A 20,315-nucleotide genomic window follows, 5' to 3' on the forward strand; every position below is an offset into this window, starting at 1 on the left:
TTGTTGTTTTCGATGAAATGTTCTAGTCGATCTTTGATTATGAGTTCATACACTTTGCGAAAACATGAAGCTAACGCGATTGGACGAACAGCAGAAGGAGAAATCGGATCATGGCCACTTTTAGGAATCGGTACAATTTTATAGGTTTTCCAGCTTTCCGGAATTCTTCCTGAAGCAAAAATTTGACAATAGATTTTTCGCAACTGACTAAGCGCCGCCCATGGGAGACGATTTATGACGGAATATGGAACACCATCCAAACCAGGAGCCGAATCTTTACCGGTTTTCAAAACAGCTTGAATATCCGATACTGAGAATGGAAAACCAGTTTGAGAGCAACACGAACATTGTAGAAAAACCGGGGGTGGATTTTTGGCAGATGAGGGAGCCAACTTGTCCAAAACATCGTTGGCCAAATTGTCCGAAATTCTGATGTTTTTTGATGGCTCTCCGCGTCCTTTGAACCTTCTGGCCATCCTCCATAAGGTTGTGAGGGACGTAGAACTATCACAGCTATCACAAAAATGTTGCCAACTTTTCCTCTTCTTCTCGCGTACCAAATTTCTGAACCTTCGTTCTGTATTAGCGTACCCTTCGTAAGCTTCGGTTGACAGTTCCCGTTTCCAAGCGCGGAAAGCAACTCTGGTGGCTTTCTTCGCTTCTGTTAGCTCTTCGTCCCAATAGGGTTGCGGTATTCGGCGGGTGTGGTTTGAGTTTACTGATGGGCAGGACCTGCGCAGTGCTTGCCAAATCAGCTGAAAGAAGACATCAAAGCTATCCGGTTCTCCATTTTCGACGAATGATTCCTCGAGGCTTCCGGCAAAACGTTCCCAGTCGATTTTTCGAACATTAATTCCAGAGTAGAATTTCATCGCGCATGTAGTACTCGAATGAAAAACTATCGGAAAATGATCGCTTCCATTTGGTGAATCCAAAACCTCCCAGTCGAAGCACAAACTAAGGCTCGAAGAAACCAGCGTGATATCAATTGCGCCCCACGACCGGTTTACATCAAACCTAGTTGGCTGACCGTTGTTGAGAATGACGAGATGAGATGTTTCGATGGCTTGATGAAGACGGTCTCCACGTATGTTTCCATGCTCGCTTCCCCATAGGTGATGTTTTGCGTTAAAGTCTCCTCCAATGATGCACGGTTTCGGAACGGTTGATAAAAAATTTTCAAACTGAGTCTGCGATATGTTGGCTTGCGGGTGTATGTACACAGATACAATAGTGATCAACCCGGAGATGTATTTGATCTGGCAGGCAACGGCTTGAATATCCGCTGGCAGTGCAATAGGAAATGCTACGGGATTTAGTTCTGAACGAATCGCGATGGCTACGCCCATCGAGTTTCGTCTGTGATCTTTACGAAACATGGTGTGCTGCGGTAGATTAAAGTTTGTGTGACTGTCGAGATGTGTTTCACTCAAAAGCGAAATATTGATATTATGTGTATTTATGAGCTGGGTTAAGGATGAGCGTTTACTATTTATCCCTCTACAATTCCATTGTAGACATTGCAGAGTGTGATGTTCCCATCTATACAGCTTGCTGGTCCTATCGAGACTGAGCTCTGCTCTCGACTAAGCTTCCTTTTTATAGTCTCTTATGCTCTTGCAGTTTACCCAGTTTGTCAGGATACCACATCCTCCGCTTGCACAAACAGCTGTCACAATGCATTCAGGTATTTTTTAATCCATATCCAGCAAGTGTTCTCTTGATTCAGCTCTTTTCATCTTCGCTTTATCTATCCATCTGTTTTCCATTATTTCCTATAACATAAATAGTTTTCCCTTTTCTGGGGTTTTCCTAAATCGGAAATTCTTAGTGACTTTCTCAAGAGTTTTCATAATTCTTTATTTTTCCTACTTTTTTTTCTATTCAATTGTAGGTAAATGATAAACATTTGCAGTCACTATTCCGATTTCCCATTGTTATTTATTTCCTTTTCTTCCTAAATCATTTTATTCTTCCTATCATCTTCCGTTTCACTATCTTCCTCTTTTGTTTATTCTTCTGTTAACATTGTCTTTCTTTTTCCATTATCATTCTCTTGAAATTATATTTCTCTTTCCTCCCCCTTCCTTTTCTCATTTTTTTCGGGGATTTTCATCCTGTTGGATGATTTATCTCGTATCTTCCTTCTCCTATTATATATCTCTTTTCATTATCTTTCTTCCAATTGCCTTTTCTTTCCTTCGACTTTCTTTTTATCTTCTTCTCTATATTTTTCTTACCATCATTTTTCTTTGTCCATTTTCTTTCTTATTTGAGCCCTGGGCTAAACCCGGCTTCAAAATTGAACACTGCCTTGATCTTTTCTTGGACTAGTGTTTCGTTTAATTCATTTGCGCCTTGGGCAAATCCCGACTGCAAATATCAACACTGCCTTGAGATTAACTCGGACTAGTGTTTCCGTTTTATTTATTTGCGCCTTGGGCTAACCCTGACTGCAAATCATAACACTGCCTTGGGCTCAACCCGGACTAGTGTTTTGTTTTCATTTCTTTCAGTATGCACAAACAGTACTTTGCACACCACACTTTACGCACCATTTTTCTCACCGAATTCTCACTGTTTACATACCGCCCCGCAAGCGCCTCTCATATCGCAACCCTGCTCATATCGCAGCACCCGTCTCACTTTTCGCAGCTCCGGCCGCTTCTTTTGCACCACAAACTGCGGCTCCCAAACTTCTCGCAGCTTATTTTGCAGCGCTTCTCGAATCTCTTGCACCACACCGGCTCTAAACACTTCACCTCCCTCACAGCAAGACTCCTTTTTCTTCTAGGGGGGTAGTGCGTCTGACGGATCGCCAATGTGATGTTCCCATCTATACAGCTTGCTGGTCCTATCGAGACTGAGCTCTGCTCTCGACTAAGCTTCCTTTTTATAGTCTCTTATGCTCTTGCAGTTTACCCAGTTTGTCAGGATACCACACAGAGGAACGGTGGTTGTTAAAGTGCTTGGTGTGGTCTTTTCATAATCTGAGATTAGCAAAATAGCCTTTCATTTTATCACTAACAACATCTGAAATTCTCTCCAAAACCATTTGTTGGATTTTTTGTCGAGTTTCAATATCTTCCTCAGGAACTTCCAGAGCATCTGCAACGATATCGATGACCTCAGTAGATTCAATCGTCGATCGGATCGAATCGCAAACCCCGTCAGAAATGTTAACTTCAAGTTGGGGAAGCTCATCGTCCGAATCGACATTATAACGACGTTTGCTGGAAGGATTAGATCCATTCTTGTCAACATTATTTGTTTGGCAAGCTACTGCCACGGTGGATATTGTTGTTGGTTGAGAGATGATAGGTAGTGAGTTTGATGAATCATTTGAATTTGTTCCACAAAACCAATCGACACGTCCTTGTGAAAAAGTGTCACGCCGCTCTTTATCGGTTTTCTTTTTTTGAATTATTTTCGGACATAGCTTGTGATCATTGGCCCGATGGGAGCCTAAACAGTTAACGCACTGTGGCTCACTATTTTCACACGCATGATCTTCGCCGCCCACTTGCTCCAAGCACTGATTGCAGCGTTTAGCACTCTTGCATCCTTTTTTGTCATGTCCCAAGCGCCAGCAGTTACCACACTGGCGGACAGGATAAATGTATTGCTTAACAGCATAAAGCACTCTATTTAACTCGATGTGAGTAGGTAAATTCTGCCCAGCGAAAGTAAAAATCACCGTAAACAGGGCTTCCTCTTTATCATCAGCCAATTTTCTAAGCACACGACGAGCATGAACTATCTCCGGGTTATCAACTTGATTCGACTTGCGTTTATCGTAAGCATTAGCAAACTTCGATTCTTCATCACAAATATCCGGCTCAATATAGGCTACCCCCAGACACTCCACCAGCCGTTGGGGGATAAAAAAACGCACTTCATTTGAGGTACCGATGCCTGCTATTTCATTAGCAGCATCCCTCGATCGCATCAAAATTTTCATTTTGGTTTTAGAAACCGGCATAGCACGAATAAAATCGTCACCAAATTTCTTCACCAGACTTTTAGCAATCTTCGCAGCAGATATATTCCCGACATTTGTTTCAGCCATAACGAGATATGGCCCAGCATAATTTTCGTGATATTTCCGTACTCGAACTTCATTTTTCGATGACCTTGGTGTATCGTTGTGGGTCATTGCACCGCTCGACAATAGAGTGTGGAAGGAGAGAAGAAAAATAAATTAGATTTCAATTCAGCTCACACACACGATGTGCAACGTACCGTAGTTCAAACGAGACTGTAGAACGTCAAGTTTATAATAATTACAGTTCAAAATGATGGAATATAAATTGATGGGGTGTCTTGTGTTATGGTTTTACTTTTTATGATTTCTTTTCGTATTTTCTTTCCGAAAAAAGTGGGATACAACTTATTTTTGTTTACTTTGAAAATTTTATTGTTTCTTTCATAGCTGCTATCAAATTTAGAATAATTAAACACTTTACTATGGCACAGGCAAGGTGTTTAGCACTGGTGTTAGAATGGTGATGAACCGAAACCCAAACTTCCGACTTGAAGGTGTCCTCGGTTTAGAAAAGTTGGTAATAACAAAAACAAACCTGAAATCAAGAGGATAATGGTTTTGAAATCGAATTCATTTGATTACAAATTTCACAGGATTTTATATAATTTTCGATGTCTTTGTTCATGCCGAACCAATATACTGTTTTTCTCGCTAACTGTTTAAGTTTAGTTATGCCCGAATGATTAGCATGGAGCATCTTCAAAATAGCATATTTCATTTTAGATGGTATAACCCGATCTTGGAAAAGTAAACAACCTTCAATTACCTCCAATTCTTGGTGAGCAGAGTAAACATCCTTAAATTCTTTACTTAATCTTTCCGGCCAACCCTTTGAAATATAATTTAAAATCCTCGATGTGAAAATATCCATTTTCGTTTCAAAAGCAATCTCTTTGTAATTGAGCGGAAATTCTGATGTAAAATTTAAGCTTTTCACGTATTCTCTGTCTAATTCTTTTGGAACAGGTTGATCTAAAGGGTATCGAGAGCAGAAATCTGCGTTACCCATTCTTGACGATTGTCTATAAAATATATCATAATCATAAATTGAAAGTTCTAGAAGATATCTTTGTAACCTGGTTACAGAAATAGCATTTTTACCATGTTTACCAAAAATCCCAATCAGCGGCTTATGATCGGTGAATATTGTAAAATGTTTACCATATAGAAACTTATGAAATTTTTTTATCGTTGTTACTATCGCTAATGCCTCTAAATGTAAAATGGGGTAATTCTTTTGTGCATGATTTAGAGAAAATGAAGTAAATGCAATAGGTTTTTCCACCCCATTTACTAAATGAGCAATGACCCCTCCCAAACCATATGAACTAGCATCAGTTACCACAACAACCGGTTTTGATGGATCAAAATATTCTAAAATTTTGGGTTTTAACAAATATCTTTTGCAATCATTGAAAACTTTTTCACAATTATCTGTCCAAATATATTTCGTGTCTTTTTTTAACAAAGCGTACAAGCCACTAAGACGAGAAGACAAATTGGGAATAAATTTGGAATAAAATGTGATTAACCCTAAAAACGCTTTTAATTCCGTCACATTTTTCGGTGATTTAGCTTCACTGATTGTTTTAGTCTTTTCTGGACAAGGCAACAATCCCTGGTCCGTCAATATGTGTCCTACCCAAGTAACAATTTTAGTTTTATAAGAAACTGGAAGGGTACTTCTATACTTTGTTATAAATCAACGTTTAGTTTTATAAACCCCATTAAAACATCTTTAAAACACTTACAAGTGTAAAAAGGCCCACCTACAGGAGGTTCTGGAGGACACATTACAAGTACCTTATACAACCGTTATGGATTTGTGGTAGCTGTCAAATTTCAGTTTGGGTGAATTTTTAATTTCTTGACAGCGGTTTAGAATTGATTGAAAAAAAAAAACAACGGGGAAAATATTCTGACTGGACACACAAAATAAGATGCATGGTTCCATTTTGTAAGGAATAAACAGCATAATAAATAATTCGTTTAATCCAATTAAAATGTGTGATGTTTTTCGCTTTACACATGCATAAATCTTATGCGCTTAAAATTTTATCGATGGATTTTTCGAAAAAGACGTGAAAAAAACGCGCTCCACAAAAGTTTTGCAAAATAAGAGAATAAAATACATAAAAATTTATGTTCCAACATAATAATTAGATCTGGATTTCTGTAATTTATGAGTATTTTATAAAATGTTTGTGAGGATATAAGCAGGTGATAGTTGCAGTTTTTATGGGAAATAACCCCTTATAATATTAAAAATCATGAGAATTATTTTCTCAAAATATTCAATTTACCATCCGAAAATGGCGTTTCAGCTGATGAGATGAACATGAATTCGTGATTCTAAGAAACAATAAAAAACACTCCAGAATTCACTTTTTATTCAATTTTTATTTATTCCGGGTGTGTTGCTGAAGAAAAATTAAAATCCGATATCGACTTATCACTTCACTCATATAACATCCAGACCAGGGATTGAAATGCTCTTGCTCAAGCGGCTGAGCATCAATGCTCTTGAAGCTCGAGAGCGAAGAAAGCTGGAGCCAATTCTAGCCCAACAATAAATGCTCAAATTAAGCTCATACCTCTTCTGGCTCTAGGAGACAAGGTTTTGCATTTTGCTTTGAGTTTGTTAGCTCAAGGAGCCGAAATTTCTTGAGCTTGCTGGCTCAGCAAAATTGTAACACTTGAGCTTAGTGATGTGTATTGACTTTGCTATTGTGGTGCTGTGTGAGCCAACGGCTTTTCTTTGTGCACCAGAAACTGTGAAAGTGCTTGTTGGGATTATTACATGAATGTAAGAGATTTCTTGTTACTGGTAAAAGTTACCAGCTATAGTAACTATGAAATAGTAAAATTTACAATTTTTCGGGAAAAACGCCAAATGAAAGGGCTTGTTGCGTAGATTATTAAAATCAATGTTAGAGAGTTCTAGTAACTAGTAAAAGTTACCATCACTAGTAACTATGAAATAGTAAAATTTCGAAATTTTCGGGAAAAACGCCAAATGAAAGGGCTTGTCGCCAGGATTATAAAAATCAATGTTAGAGAGTTCTAGTAACTAGTAAAAGTTACCAGCACTAGTAACTATGAAATAGTAGTAAAATTTCGAAATTTTCGGGAAAAACGCCAAATGAAAGGGCTTTTTGCGAGGATTATAAAAATCAATGTTAGAGAGTTCTAGTAACTAGTAAAAGTTACCAGCACTAGTAACTATGAAATAGTAAAATTTACAATTTTTCGCGAAAAACGTCAAATGAAAGGGCTTTTTGCGAGGATTATAAAAATCAATGTTAAAGAGTCCTAGTTACTAGTAAAAGTTACCAGCACTAGTAACTATAAAATAGTAAAATTTACAATTTTTCGGGAAAAACGCCATATGAAAGGGCTTTTTGCGTGGATTATTAAAATCAATGTTAGAGAGTTCTAGTAACTAGTAAAAGTTACCATCACTAGTAACTATGAAATAGTAAAATTTCGAAATTTTCGGGAAAAACGCCAAATGAAAGGGCTTGTCGCGAGGATTAATTGAATCAATGTTAGAGAGTTCTAGTAACTAGTAAAAGTTACCAGCACTAGTAACTATGAAATAGTAAAATTTCGAAATTTTCGGGAAAAACGCCAAATGATAGGGCTTGTTGCGTGGATTATAAAAATCAATGTTAGAGAGTTCTAGTAACTAGTAAAAGTTACCAGCACTAGCAACTATGAAATAGTAAAATTGACAATTTTTCGGGAAAAACGTCACTCTCTTACATTGATTTTTATAATCCTCGCAACAAGCCCTTTCATTTGGCGTTTTTCCCGAAAAATTGTAAATTTTACTATTTTATAGTTACTAGTGCTGGTAACTTTTACTAGTAACTAGAACTCTCTTACATTGATTTTTATAATCCTCGCAACAAGCCCTTTCATTTGGCGTTTTTCCCGAAAAATTGTAAATTTTACTATTTTATAGTTACTAGTGCTGGTAACTTTTACTAGTAACTAGAACTCTCTAACATTGATTTTATCAATCCTCGCAAAAAGCCCTTTCATTTGGCGTTTTTCCCGAAAAATTGTAAATTTTACTATTTCATAGTTACTAGTGCTGGTAACTTTTACTAGTTACTAAAACTCTCTAACATTGATTTTAATAATCCTCGCGACAAGCCCTTTCATTTGACGTTTTTCCCGAAAAATTGTAAATTTTACTATTTCATAGTTGCTAGTGATGGTAACTTTTACTACCCGAATAGAATTGTACAATGAAAAAACCATGAATTCCATATTCACAAACCATAAATTTCATGGTTTACACAATGCTTATTATCGTCCACGATACCGTGAATGCACATTGGAATTCATAGTTTCCGACCATACATTTCACTGTTTTGGCGAAAATAACCATGAAAAAGGGGTATTGTTATGCAGCGTGACCATGAAAAAAATGGCGATTTCCCATACATTCGGAAGCTCAAAAATATGAAGTTCATGGTGATAACAGCTTCCACTTTTTCATAGTAAAACCATGAAAATCCGTTTATTTCCATTGTTGAAATGAAGATGTAAATCAAGGTTTTTCTATGGTATATAATTATTGTTTCAACCATGAAATTTCATGGTTTACTAGAACAATTTAATTTTTATGGATTGGAAATTTAAGTTATTTCTCGTTTCAAGGAATTTTATTCACGATTAGTTGTGCTTTTGAACAAACTTTGTAAACTTTTATTCAAAAGCACGGCCAATCAGGAATATAATTCCTTAAAACAAGAAAAACTGAAGCAAACTAGTTAATTAAAAAAGAAATTAAGAATAATTTTACTTTAATTTATAAATGATTAAATTGCCTTTCAATATAAAGATTGTTGTTGCTAAAATTCAGCCCTGATTTGAACTTAACTCTAGTTATCAAAATTCAGACTACAAACTGTTGCAAAACTGACTGTTTTGCATTGACGGGAGATTTCTGAACCAAGAACTGTCGCAAATAGGCTGCCCAATCTGATCCAAACCTGGAGTTCGAATTACTGGTTCCCGACGCTCGGTTACAGTATAATTTGTCCACATTAACAATATTGATGTACACAGAGTATGCTAGAAAAAAAATATATTGATAAGCACAAATTTAAAGGTTTTAAGTACCAGTAAACAGATACTTACAGACACACTCCATGATGCTCATTGCCACATTAGTACGTCGAGGCAATACTTTTCAGGAGCCCGCTTGTTTCGTTCCAGCATATCATCCGTTCCATTCCGTTCCAGCATATCATCCAGATTGAGAATTCCTTTAGTGAAGACAGATGATTTTTTACTACGGCGTTTACATAGCTTATTTCCGTGGACACAGGTATGCAACCAGGTTGTCTATAACAATAAGTTTGAATACCGTTTCCGGAACTGGTGGCGAACGAATTGGTGGAGGAAGCTCGGACGAAGTTCCAGCACCCCCAATAGCTTTGTCACTCGGAAAATTACCGGAATCGTTGTCCTCATACTGCAATGGGTGTGAACCAGTGAAGCAACTGGTTTGGGGTGGTTTTTGATAGATTCTTGTGGCCAATCTGTCATCGTACCCAAGTAGTCGCAAATGCCTCCGCCCATTTTCGCTGTAGAAGCGGCGCCGCGGAACTGCTAAAAATCTGTAAAAAAAAAATTATGAGTTGAAAAAAAACCTAGTTATTCATAAAAAGGGACTTACCACGTCGTTTTCACAATAAAATTGTCAGCGGAACAAAAATATTATTTTGGCCAAAATGGCGGGCTGCACAAAAACAAAACTCATACACGAAAAAATTGTTATGCTCAAAACTAGCAAAATTTTACTAATGTTTGATTTGGTTTGGATCTTCTTTTCACCATGAAGTACACTGTAACAATAATAATCACAATAAAATTGTTGTAATACCGTGTTTCTGATATTTTCAAAAACAATTAAAAACCGATGAAGTTTATTGTTAAACTGAAAATCATTGTTCGGTTATCTTAATACCATGGTCTTTGCTATTCGGGTAGTTACTAGAACTCTCTAACATTGATTTTTATAATCCTCGCGACAAGCCCTTTCATTTGGCGTTTTTCCCGAAAATTTCGAAATTTTACTATTTCATAGTTACTAGTGATGGTAACTTTTACTAGTTACTAGAACTCTCTAACATTGATTTTAATAGTCCACGCAACAAGCCCTTTCATTTGGCGTTTTTCCCGAAAAATTGTAAATTTTACTATTTCATAGTTACTAGTGCTGGTAACTTTTACTAGTTACTAGAACTCTCTAACATTGATTTTAATAATCCTCGCGACAAGCCCTTTCATTTGACGTTTTTCCCGAAAAATTGAAAATTTTACTATTTCATAGTTGCTAGTGATGGTAACTTTTACCACACGATAAGGATTTTTTCTTACTTTGCAAGTATCGATAAATAAATAAATAAATAAATAAATAGTTACTAGAACTCTCTAACATTGATTTTTATAATCCTCGCGACAAGCCCTTTCGTTTGGCGTTTTTCCCGAAAATTTCGAAATTTTAGTATTTCATAGTTACTAGTGATGGTAACTTTTACTAGTTACTAGAACTCTCTAACATTGATTTTAATAATCCACGCAACAAGCCCTTTCATTTGGCGTTTTTCCCGAAAACTTGTAAATTTTACTATTTCATAGTTACTAGTGCTGGTAACTTTTACTAGTAACTAGAACTCTCTTACATTGATTTTTATAATCCTCGCAACAACCCGCATAATCAATTACAATATATAGAGAATATTCTATATTGTCTCTAAACGTTATCGTTTATTGTAAAGTGAACAGTATATGTACAATAACACAGACCATATTAACAATCTGTATTATGATTATCTGTTAAAGTACCATATGGGGAAAGGGCTGTTAAGCATGTTTACCATTCAAAAAGAGCGATTTTTTCGAACAAATATTTCATGCTACATTATTGGATACGGTTAAAATATCATCCACTTTTGGCGAGCAAAACAATCTACCTGAATGTTCTAGCTACGTTGGAATACAAAATCATAGATTTCATCAACTTCAATGGATATAGTTTGCTTATAGTAGTTTGTAGTAAAAATAACGCTCAATCATACGTTCCGCATATTGTAAAATATTTTTAAAAAGAGCTTCCCTGTACCATAACCAATATAGTTCCAATTCTTTCCCACAAAAAATAAAATAAAATTAAAAAATTTAAATGTTGAGATTTTTATTTTTTATTTATGATATTATACATGGATTATACAATCTTACCTATTTGTGCAGATCTGCATTGTTCAGCCTTTCAGTAGATTTTTTTTCCGCTCTCCGCTCAGCAGAGATCTTTGTTTCTGTAATTTCATTAGTTTTATTTAATCTCACTAGTTTTTATCGATAATATAATATAGTTTTACTTACTTTTCGCGTTCTGTGTGTTTTTCTCAGCGTGATTCTTTTTTTTCGGAGCCATTTTGAACACAGTTTTCAGTTCCGAACCTGGCGTGGGGTTGCCGACACAAATTTTAACGAAGTGAAGTGAAAATTAGCAGATGCTGAACCCAAGAGCGAAAAAATGCATAAGCTCACAACTACATCTTAAAATAACAATATTAGTTATTATCCGCAAGAGGTGAAATGATAACGACTTGTCTAACTCATACAATGTTGTCAATGTTGTTTTTTTTTTAATTTAATGTCTAATGCTAAGAAAATATAAGGAAACTTTGTCGTACACTGTTAGAGTCCTGGATAAGGTCCAGAGACAATATTCAAAGGTTGCAAATTTTTATTCTCTTATTATACTATACTTACTAAATCATATATCATATTGTCACTGTCACTGATACGATCCTGTCATAATTTATTGAGGTAATAAAATTTTGAACATGTATAATGAAATGATACTTGGAAGATATTTCATACTGGTACTGCTACCAATATATTAAGTTAATAGTTAGTACTATATCCCCAACTGTTTTTAATTATGCGGGAAGCCCTTTCATTTGGCGTTTTTCCCGAAAAAATGTAAATTTTACTATTTCATAGTTACTAGTGCTGGTAACTTTTACTAGTTACTAGAACTCTCTAACATTGATTTTAATAATCCTCTAATACTGGTAACTTTTACTAGTTTCTAAAACCGTCCAACATTGATTTTAAAAATCCATGCGACAAGCCCTTTTTTATTTAATTCTCGAACAGCAGCAGTGAAAACAAGCTCAACAAATTTGAATCGGTTGAGCCAACAAGCTCAAGCTCCTCTGGAGGCATGAGCTAACGAGCTCACAAGCCAAAAAAAGAGCTAAGGTTTCTTCCAAATAAGAGCTTAGCAATACGAAGCTCCGGAGACAAAAACGATAGGAGCTTCGTCGATTGCTTTGTAAGCGGAGCTATGGAAAAAATGAGCTATGAAGCTCGCTCAAATGAGACTAATTTTCAATCCCTGATCCAGACACATTTGTGACTTTTGATGGCCGGGGCAATTGTATCGGATTGCGGACGGACAGGTAAGGCAGGGGATGCATTGTCTTCATGTTTCCAGATATGACCTAAAGCAGTTAAGAAAACATATTAGCTCCACGATAAGGATTATCAAATGATGAAAAATTTACCTTTTTTTGATTTTAGGAATCGATTGCAAAATCCTTTTTTTTTTGTTTTCTTGTTCATCTTCTTTTCGTTGTTTTTATTTATTTTTCGATCAGTGACACTTGACGTTTTATGACATTTTGACAGGGTTTTATAGCAAGGTTTTGTAATTGCTTTATAGCGGCTTTCAAAACCGCTATATACACGGAGAATAAAATATTCTTAAATTTGATTGAGGTTTTCTAAACAGGTTTTATAATCGTCCCGTAGATATCCTGAAAGTGGTATTTGTAAATGTCTTGTCGAAAGACGCTTCACGGCTATAAAGACTTTCGCAATTACGTTATAAAACTTCGAAATTTTACTATAAAACCATCAAGTGTTTAAAATGTTGCTTGGGCTAAATAGGGTAGCTGATTAACAAAAAATTTGCATTTCTTTAAATTCACCTTAATGTTAGCTTTAGCTAACTTATCTAAAACCAAATAAAGTTTGTCTTTACAGGAAACTAAATTCTTCCCAGCAATTAAAACATCGTCTAAATAGCAGCAAACTCCTTCAATTCCGTGTAGTATTTTTTCCATTATTCTTTGAAAAATTGAGGCACTTGATGCCGCCCCTTGAGGCAAACGATTGTAAGAGTAAAGTCCTTTAATAGTGTTAATTATCATAAACTTTTTAGACCTTTCTGATAGAAGCAACTGAGTGTACGCTCCAGCCAGATCTAAAGAACAAAAAAATTTTGAATTAGACAGTTTCGAGAAAATATCCTGTGCTAGAGGCAGTGGGTAGGTGTTCGGTACTATAACCTTGTTTATGGAAACCTTACAATCAATGACTAGCCTGATACTTTGATCTTTCTTAATGACTACCACCACTGGCGAAGCCCATTCGCTCACTTCAATAGGTGTTATCAAGGACTATAAAAATCGCTCACTCCTCGAAACGCACACGAAAATGCTTCGCCGCCGGCTCGCTATTCGTTTGTTTTCAATACAATCACGAACAGCAACAAAAACGATTCTACGACGACGGTTTCTATGCTGCTCGTATTAAAAAACATTCATGAGCGAGTCTGAGAAACGGGATCACGAGAGACTCGAATTTAGTTCATGAGAATTTTGATACCGAGCTTGCTGTCTGTTTAGGGAAAGAAGTACGCCAGTTCAGAAGAAAAAAGTAAGAAGGATAAAAAGAAAATTAAGAATCTTTCGGCTCGTCCTTCTCAGAGACAAACCGTCCGTTACGTCCGGGCACCGATCGTTTAAAGATTGGCTTGGCCTACACAAGTGCACACTGTTGCTGTAGATGTTTTTGATGTTCCTTCAAGCTCGTAGCTTAAAAAATTGACGAACATTCTTTCGTAGAAAGCAATAATAACAGCACTAGCAAGAAGCAAACAATTCTTTTGGCTCGGCATATTTGCCTGAAAAGAATAATAACATCACCAAAATGGATTGGATGTGCCGGCCGTATACACACTGTTCTTCTTATTTTCGATTCCTTTTGGCCAACACGGCTTGGCGTCATCTTTGTTGCTGTTAGTGTTTGTTCAATCTTAAGCTTTGCAAAAGGACGAACACTTTTCCACGGGAAAGAATAATACCATTACTAACACGGCTCATGAGCGGGTTGGTAATAAGTTTCATGAATCGGCTCGCTGCTACGCAATCGTCGGGTTGATGCTAGATTTTGTGTGCGGAGAAGGAAGCAAGGCAAAAAGGAATCAGGAGCCTTGGTCGTGTTATCGTTTTGGTCGGGCTTGATTCGTGAGAACATGAGATTCTCGTTCACACCTCATTCGCGTTCCAGGGCATTTTTATGAGCAAAAATCGGAGCGATGCAGGCTCCGTCGCTCGTTTGAATGAGTTTTTCAATCCTTGGGTGTTATTATATTGTCGTTTTCAAGCTCTTGCAAATGATCAAGTACCTTATCCCGCAACCGCAATGGAACCTCGTACGCCCTTTTGAGAATTGGAGTGTTATCTTTCAACACTAAGTCACCTTCGAACCCAACTATCGGTTTCGATCTATCTCTATCAAAAACGCTCTGAAACTTACTCGTAATATCTTGAACTATATGCTCCTCTTTAAGTAAATGAATGGTTTCCTCCGGGTCAGCCACCTTAGTAAACGATTTTCGCCAACCAACGCAGAAAATATCTAACCATGTCCGGCCCATCAAAGGTATGAATTCGTTGCCACATTGAAGCACCACCACATGTACCAAAGCCTCTACTCCATTCAGCTGCGCGCACACATTGAATTTGCCCAAAACCTTTAATCGTTTCCCATCAATCACCACCAAACGCTTGTTACAGTTGTATAGCTCAAAATTATTAAAAGCCCTTTTAAAAAACTCTTCAGAAATAACCGTTTCCGCCGACCCAGAATCTATTTCCATTGTAAAATTTCGTTTGTCAATAACAACCTTCACGTAACATGGCTCATTGATTTTCTTGATTGAAGAAATCATCAAACAAGACTCCTCTGTCTCAGAATCAGAAGTCATATCAAGTTTTAACCTTTTGAATAAAGCTGATGTGGACCCACTTGGTTTCGGAGAATCAACAAATCTAACCGCTGATTGCTGTCTGGAATTATAGTTCCTGGGTGTATTGTTGTAACGTTTACGCAAATAGCAGTAATCTTTAGTATGGCCCTTCTTATCACAATAAGTGCACACATAAACTCTCTTGTAGGGCCTCCTTCTCTCCCTGCTATTATTTCTATCTCTGTATCTTGGCGATCTATCTCCACTATTACTACGCTGCCTGAAATTCGATCTTACTGGAGGTCTTTCCTCCCGTCTACCCAAACGAGCTATAACACCTCCACGATTCTCCTCCCCATTCAAACGACGCGATTTCTCCAAAGCCAATTCATTACTTATACTGTATTTGTTTTCTCCACTCGTGGAGTGTTCCACCGTACCCGATAAAAACAAACACAAATCCTCGCCAGTGTATTGCTACCTCGCTCACTCACACGCTCTCTCGCAACACTGGCAAAATTATCGGTGGGCCACCGTCCGTAAGCAGAACTCCGACAGATCAAAACCAGTGCAACACCGTCCGAATAAACAAACAGTTTGACAGCACCTAGTGGTGCACCAGTGCAACACTAGTGCAACACTCGGCATAAACAAATACGGTATTAGTAACATTTTTTCTGCTTTAGCCGCAGTCAACCCGAATAGAACAGAACCATGGTATCACATTCTTTTTCCATTGAATTTCAATGTGACCATGAACTTCATGGTAAAAACAACATCCGGCGAGCGTAAATTTTTCAAGAGTTCACAATTCCAAGTTTTTCGTGTAGGGCGATTTTTTGACAGCCGCAGCTCGTGGAACGTTTTTTTTCTCTCCGCAATCATTCTCGGTCGGGAGAAGGGTTTTCGAAAGTTTTTTTTATAGGTTTTAGAAGGTTTTTTTAATATGTTTATTCAAAGTGTTCGGAGATTGGCGCAACGGTAAGTTAAAGTTAAAGTTAACAGGAGACAATCATTAATAATATTTTATATTCTAGCATCAAACACTCTGCGGATGGCACAGGTTCCGGTAGCCAATGGATGACGGGATGCGAGCCTCAAAGCAGTCCAGTGAATAATGAATTGTAAGCACAGATGAACAGATGTACAAGCTCGAACAAAAAATCTTCAGAAACTTGTGTAAAATTTCCAGTGCTCTATTTTAAAGAAGCCGTTAAAAAATGACGAAAAACAATGCCATCTATTGATAGATTTCTATTTTTTGAACGGCGCAATAGATGGCACTGTATCTAGATAGCTCTTTTAAATGTAACAATTTCTCGGAAGGACGCAATGGTGTTTGAATTCAAAAATGAAAATTTAAATACAATAAGAACAATTATTCTTTAAAATTAGATCAACCACGAATAATTTTAAGCTGAGGAAAATAGCATCATCATATTTTTTTAACTTCAGAGACTGCCGAAATAACAAAGAGATGTATAAGCTTGAATTATAATATTCCAGAAACCAGTGCAAAATTTCAAATGCTATCATTTAAACAAGCCGAATAAACTTTTGAAGTTCCTCATTCTTGAAAGAACACAATCGTATATAATCTCAAAAATTAATAAATTAACATCGTAGTAGAATGGACGGCTTCAATATATTCACAAAAAGGTAAATTTGCCTGTTTCATTTTGCTTCATTATTTTTACTAAAAATAGACTAATCAAGAACTTCGGACAAGCCAGACGAACCAGTTATTTTATCCAGTTGAGCTTAAAATTAACAACTCAACGAAGAAATACCGATTCTAGGCTTCTCTGAGCGGGCATTTTCACGCATCATATCTGTTTATATTAAGAGCTTCATATCATGCTAGTTTGAAGCAATTAGAAAAAAAGCTTTGCTAAAAATTTTGATAATGCAAATCATAAATGTGTAACGAATCTTCAACACCAATTTGCTCGCAACTCGTCAAATAGTAATACGACCTTTTCATAATTGACTAAAAGTTTGATATTTTGTTTTGTTTACATTTAATTTTCTTCTTGACAGTTCTCTCTAGTGTCCTTGGAGACATCTGGTGGCTCAACCAAAACACATAAAATTGATTGAAAACGGTCGTTGGAACTTTACACACGTTTCAAGGCTTAGCTTGTACATCAGTTCATCAGTGTTGTAAGTAATGTGTCAAGATTATTAGAATAAATAATAAATGTCAAGAAATTTATTGTTTTTTTTTCTAAAACAAACATGAAAAAATGATGACAGAAAAAAATCGAGTACAAAAAAACCCACCATAAGCAAAATTTTTATTACAGCGGTTTAACAATGAAAATCATCGGATTTTCATGATTTTACTATGAAAAATTGGAAGATGCTACAACAATGAACTTCATATTTTTGGGCTTCTCAATGTATGGAAAATCGCCATTTTTTTCATGGTCACGCTGCATAACAATACCCCTTTTTCATGGTTATTTTCGGCAAAACGATGAAATGTACGGTCGTAAACTATGAATTCCAATGTGTATTCACGGTATCGTGGACGATTATAATCATGGTGTAAACCATACAATTTATGGTTTGTGAATATGGAATTCATGGTGTTTTCACGGTGCAATCCTATTCGGGAAATTATCCTCATTGAACATTCTGCTTTGCAATTGTTTATCATAAGTTCCAATTACTAATAAGTCTCTTATGAATCTTTCTTTTAATGTACCGAAATTGCATTCTTCCGCCGCTAATTTCACTGCCAAAATGAAATCAATCGCTTTCTCATCGCATCTCTGTCTTCTGGTCCAAAATTCATTACTTATTATGACTTCAGAATCAGTTTTATCATAATATTTCTTAAGAGCGTCTATAATATCTTTGTAGGAAATGTCTTTAACATCCCTACCCGGAAAAAGCAACTTTACCCTAGAATACACCTCTGTTCCACACACAGCCAGAAAAGAAGATTTGTACTTGGCCTCCGCGTAGTTATTATGGATAAATATCCATTCCAATTGTTCCACGTATTGACAAAAGGATATTGACCCCGGAATGAAATGCTCGGTCGTAGTAGAAAGAGCCATACTTTGATCAAAATTTAAAAAAATAATAAATTTAGATTTCGAATTCAATAGATAAGTTTAATAAATGATTTTTGTTTAAAAAACACAAAAGACGTCCACAAAATGAAAAAAAAATAAAAAAAAATGAAAAGAAATAAAAAATAATTAATATAAATCCAATCACTAAAATGTAAAAAAAATAAATAAATAAATGTAAATAAAATATTTAGTCAATGTCGAAAATATATTTAAAAAAATCACAGTAAAAATAATGCTTCGTCAAAAATCACATACCTGAAAACAGCAGCACCAATCACCTGTTTCACAAGCAATTAGCTTGAAAAAACAAACCAACGCAAACTTGAAAAAAAAACTTCAGCAACAGCAACCGAACGCAATATCCGCCAACCAGCAGACAGCAGCAAAAAGCACTTCCGAGCAACAGCAACAAAAATTCTTTCTCCAACGCTTTTGTTGAACCGCCCTAACAAAACGGAACACGTTTTTCTTGGTTCTACAAAATGGCGATTTACCCAATCACCAGCCGACAATGAAAGAGCCAAATGCTTAAAATGGCCACCTCTCTAGAAAATTACTCTGTGACCGACGCCAACTTGCGATCAACTTTCCGGAAATCGTTCCACAGCTTTAGCATGAACGGTGCGTTAAGAAAAGTACTTTTAAATCACTGTTAATGTCCAATAAATTTTACCACGTCAAACCAAACTCACAAAACTTTTTTACTTTCCCTCGTCGCCACTGATTTATCTTCAAAACCACAAAGTTGTAGGAAGTTTCTTCGGAGGAAATAATAAAAAGCGTGTTGCTTCGGTGCCAGCCAAAATAGAAGAGACTGTATTTCTCCTGTTTATTACAATTCTCCGTCCCTGCAGTAGAATAGCTTTCGTGTTGAGATCGGCTTGAAGAGACGATCTCTTTTTCTCTCGAGGGTTTTACCCAACATGTCGAAAGTCGACAAAACACGCTTAATGCAGACACATCAGAGGAATGATTTAGTTTTAGATATTGAAAACAAAGTTTCACATCATCTCACCTTTCTTCTTGTTAGCACAGACCCTTCTAAAGGGAATTCTGGATGCTTGGGCAGAGACTCGAAATTCCGCGGTCGTCCGCCATTGATGGGTGAGTTGATTCCGTGAATTCTAATTTCCGGAAACGAAAAACCATTTAGGGATCTAAGGCGTCCATTTTCATATTGGTACTGCTCGCTTTTAATTGTATATTCTGAAAAAAAGAAATATGAAAATGTTGCTTGAATAGAAACTGTTCTGATCATTAGAAAAATTCGCAGGCATCTTTTAAAAATACACAAAATACATACCGTTCTATTTGTTGAGCTTCACTTTTTTGTACGGATGGGCTGAAATTAATCAACTTCAATTTCAGTTGAACAGCGACACAAAAAACGAACAAAACCTCTGAGCAAATTTATAATGTATTATTATTCAAAACTGTATAATTTATTAGATTTTCTTATACATTCTACCGATCGAGTGTGGCTCGCGAGATTCATTGGATTTTCCTATAAATTTTAATGGGTCAATCTCTTTTAGGACCTAACTGTAAAATTTATTGTTTTTCCCGGTCCTTTTTAGTGAATAAATCGTTAGCTTGTATGCGGACCATAAGAGCAAACGCACCAATAAGTGAGTATACGCGGCCCGGTTTTGCTCATTTCAGCGGACCGGTTTTGGGATACACACTCTTTCGCGCACCGGGCGGTAGCATAATTATTTTTAAATTTAGCATTGCACTGAGAAAACTTTTGACGAAAATCTTATTCTTAAATTAATACGGACCGAGTAAATTTTCGGAGTCGTCCACCAAACGGCTCTTCTTAGTTACATGATCATTTTTGGTCATAAAATACGATGCTTCGAGTTTGTTTATCTGAAATTGAGTGAGAAAGGAAAAAATGTTATCAAAATTCATAGGTAGAAAAAAGTCCTAAACAATATGAAATACAAAATAAATAACTCACCATCAGAACCAGCAATTGCACTTTCTCGTTCAATTCCTGGAAAAAATCCGAAAAAATGTAACGAAATTGCGAATTCAACTGTTTATTCAAAAAAAAAATCCATCCACAATTTTAATCTCATAAACATTTTTTCTTAAAATGAATATCAACAAA

At 36.3% G+C, this 20,315-nt stretch overlaps 2 long non-coding RNA genes across 2 annotated transcripts; both read right to left on the bottom strand.

The window, feature by feature from the left end:
* Positions 1–4,364: 4,364 nt before the first annotated feature.
* On the bottom strand, positions 4,365–19,819 carry LOC129755396 (uncharacterized). The gene is made up of 3 exons (XR_008739252.1): positions 19,503–19,819; positions 19,215–19,405; positions 4,365–4,580 (listed from the first exon to the last, which is right to left on the bottom strand). It is a non-coding gene; the product is annotated as an uncharacterized LOC129755396 (long non-coding RNA).
* On the bottom strand, positions 8,967–9,860 carry LOC129755395 (uncharacterized). The gene is made up of 3 exons (XR_008739251.1): positions 9,741–9,860; positions 9,200–9,681; positions 8,967–9,133 (listed from the first exon to the last, which is right to left on the bottom strand). It is a non-coding gene; the product is annotated as an uncharacterized LOC129755395 (long non-coding RNA).
* Positions 19,820–20,315: the final 496 nt, after the last annotated feature.

Source organism: Uranotaenia lowii, chromosome 3 (assembly GCF_029784155.1).
Source record: "Uranotaenia lowii strain MFRU-FL chromosome 3, ASM2978415v1, whole genome shotgun sequence".
NCBI classification, from domain to species: Eukaryota; Metazoa; Arthropoda; class Insecta; order Diptera; family Culicidae; genus Uranotaenia; species Uranotaenia lowii.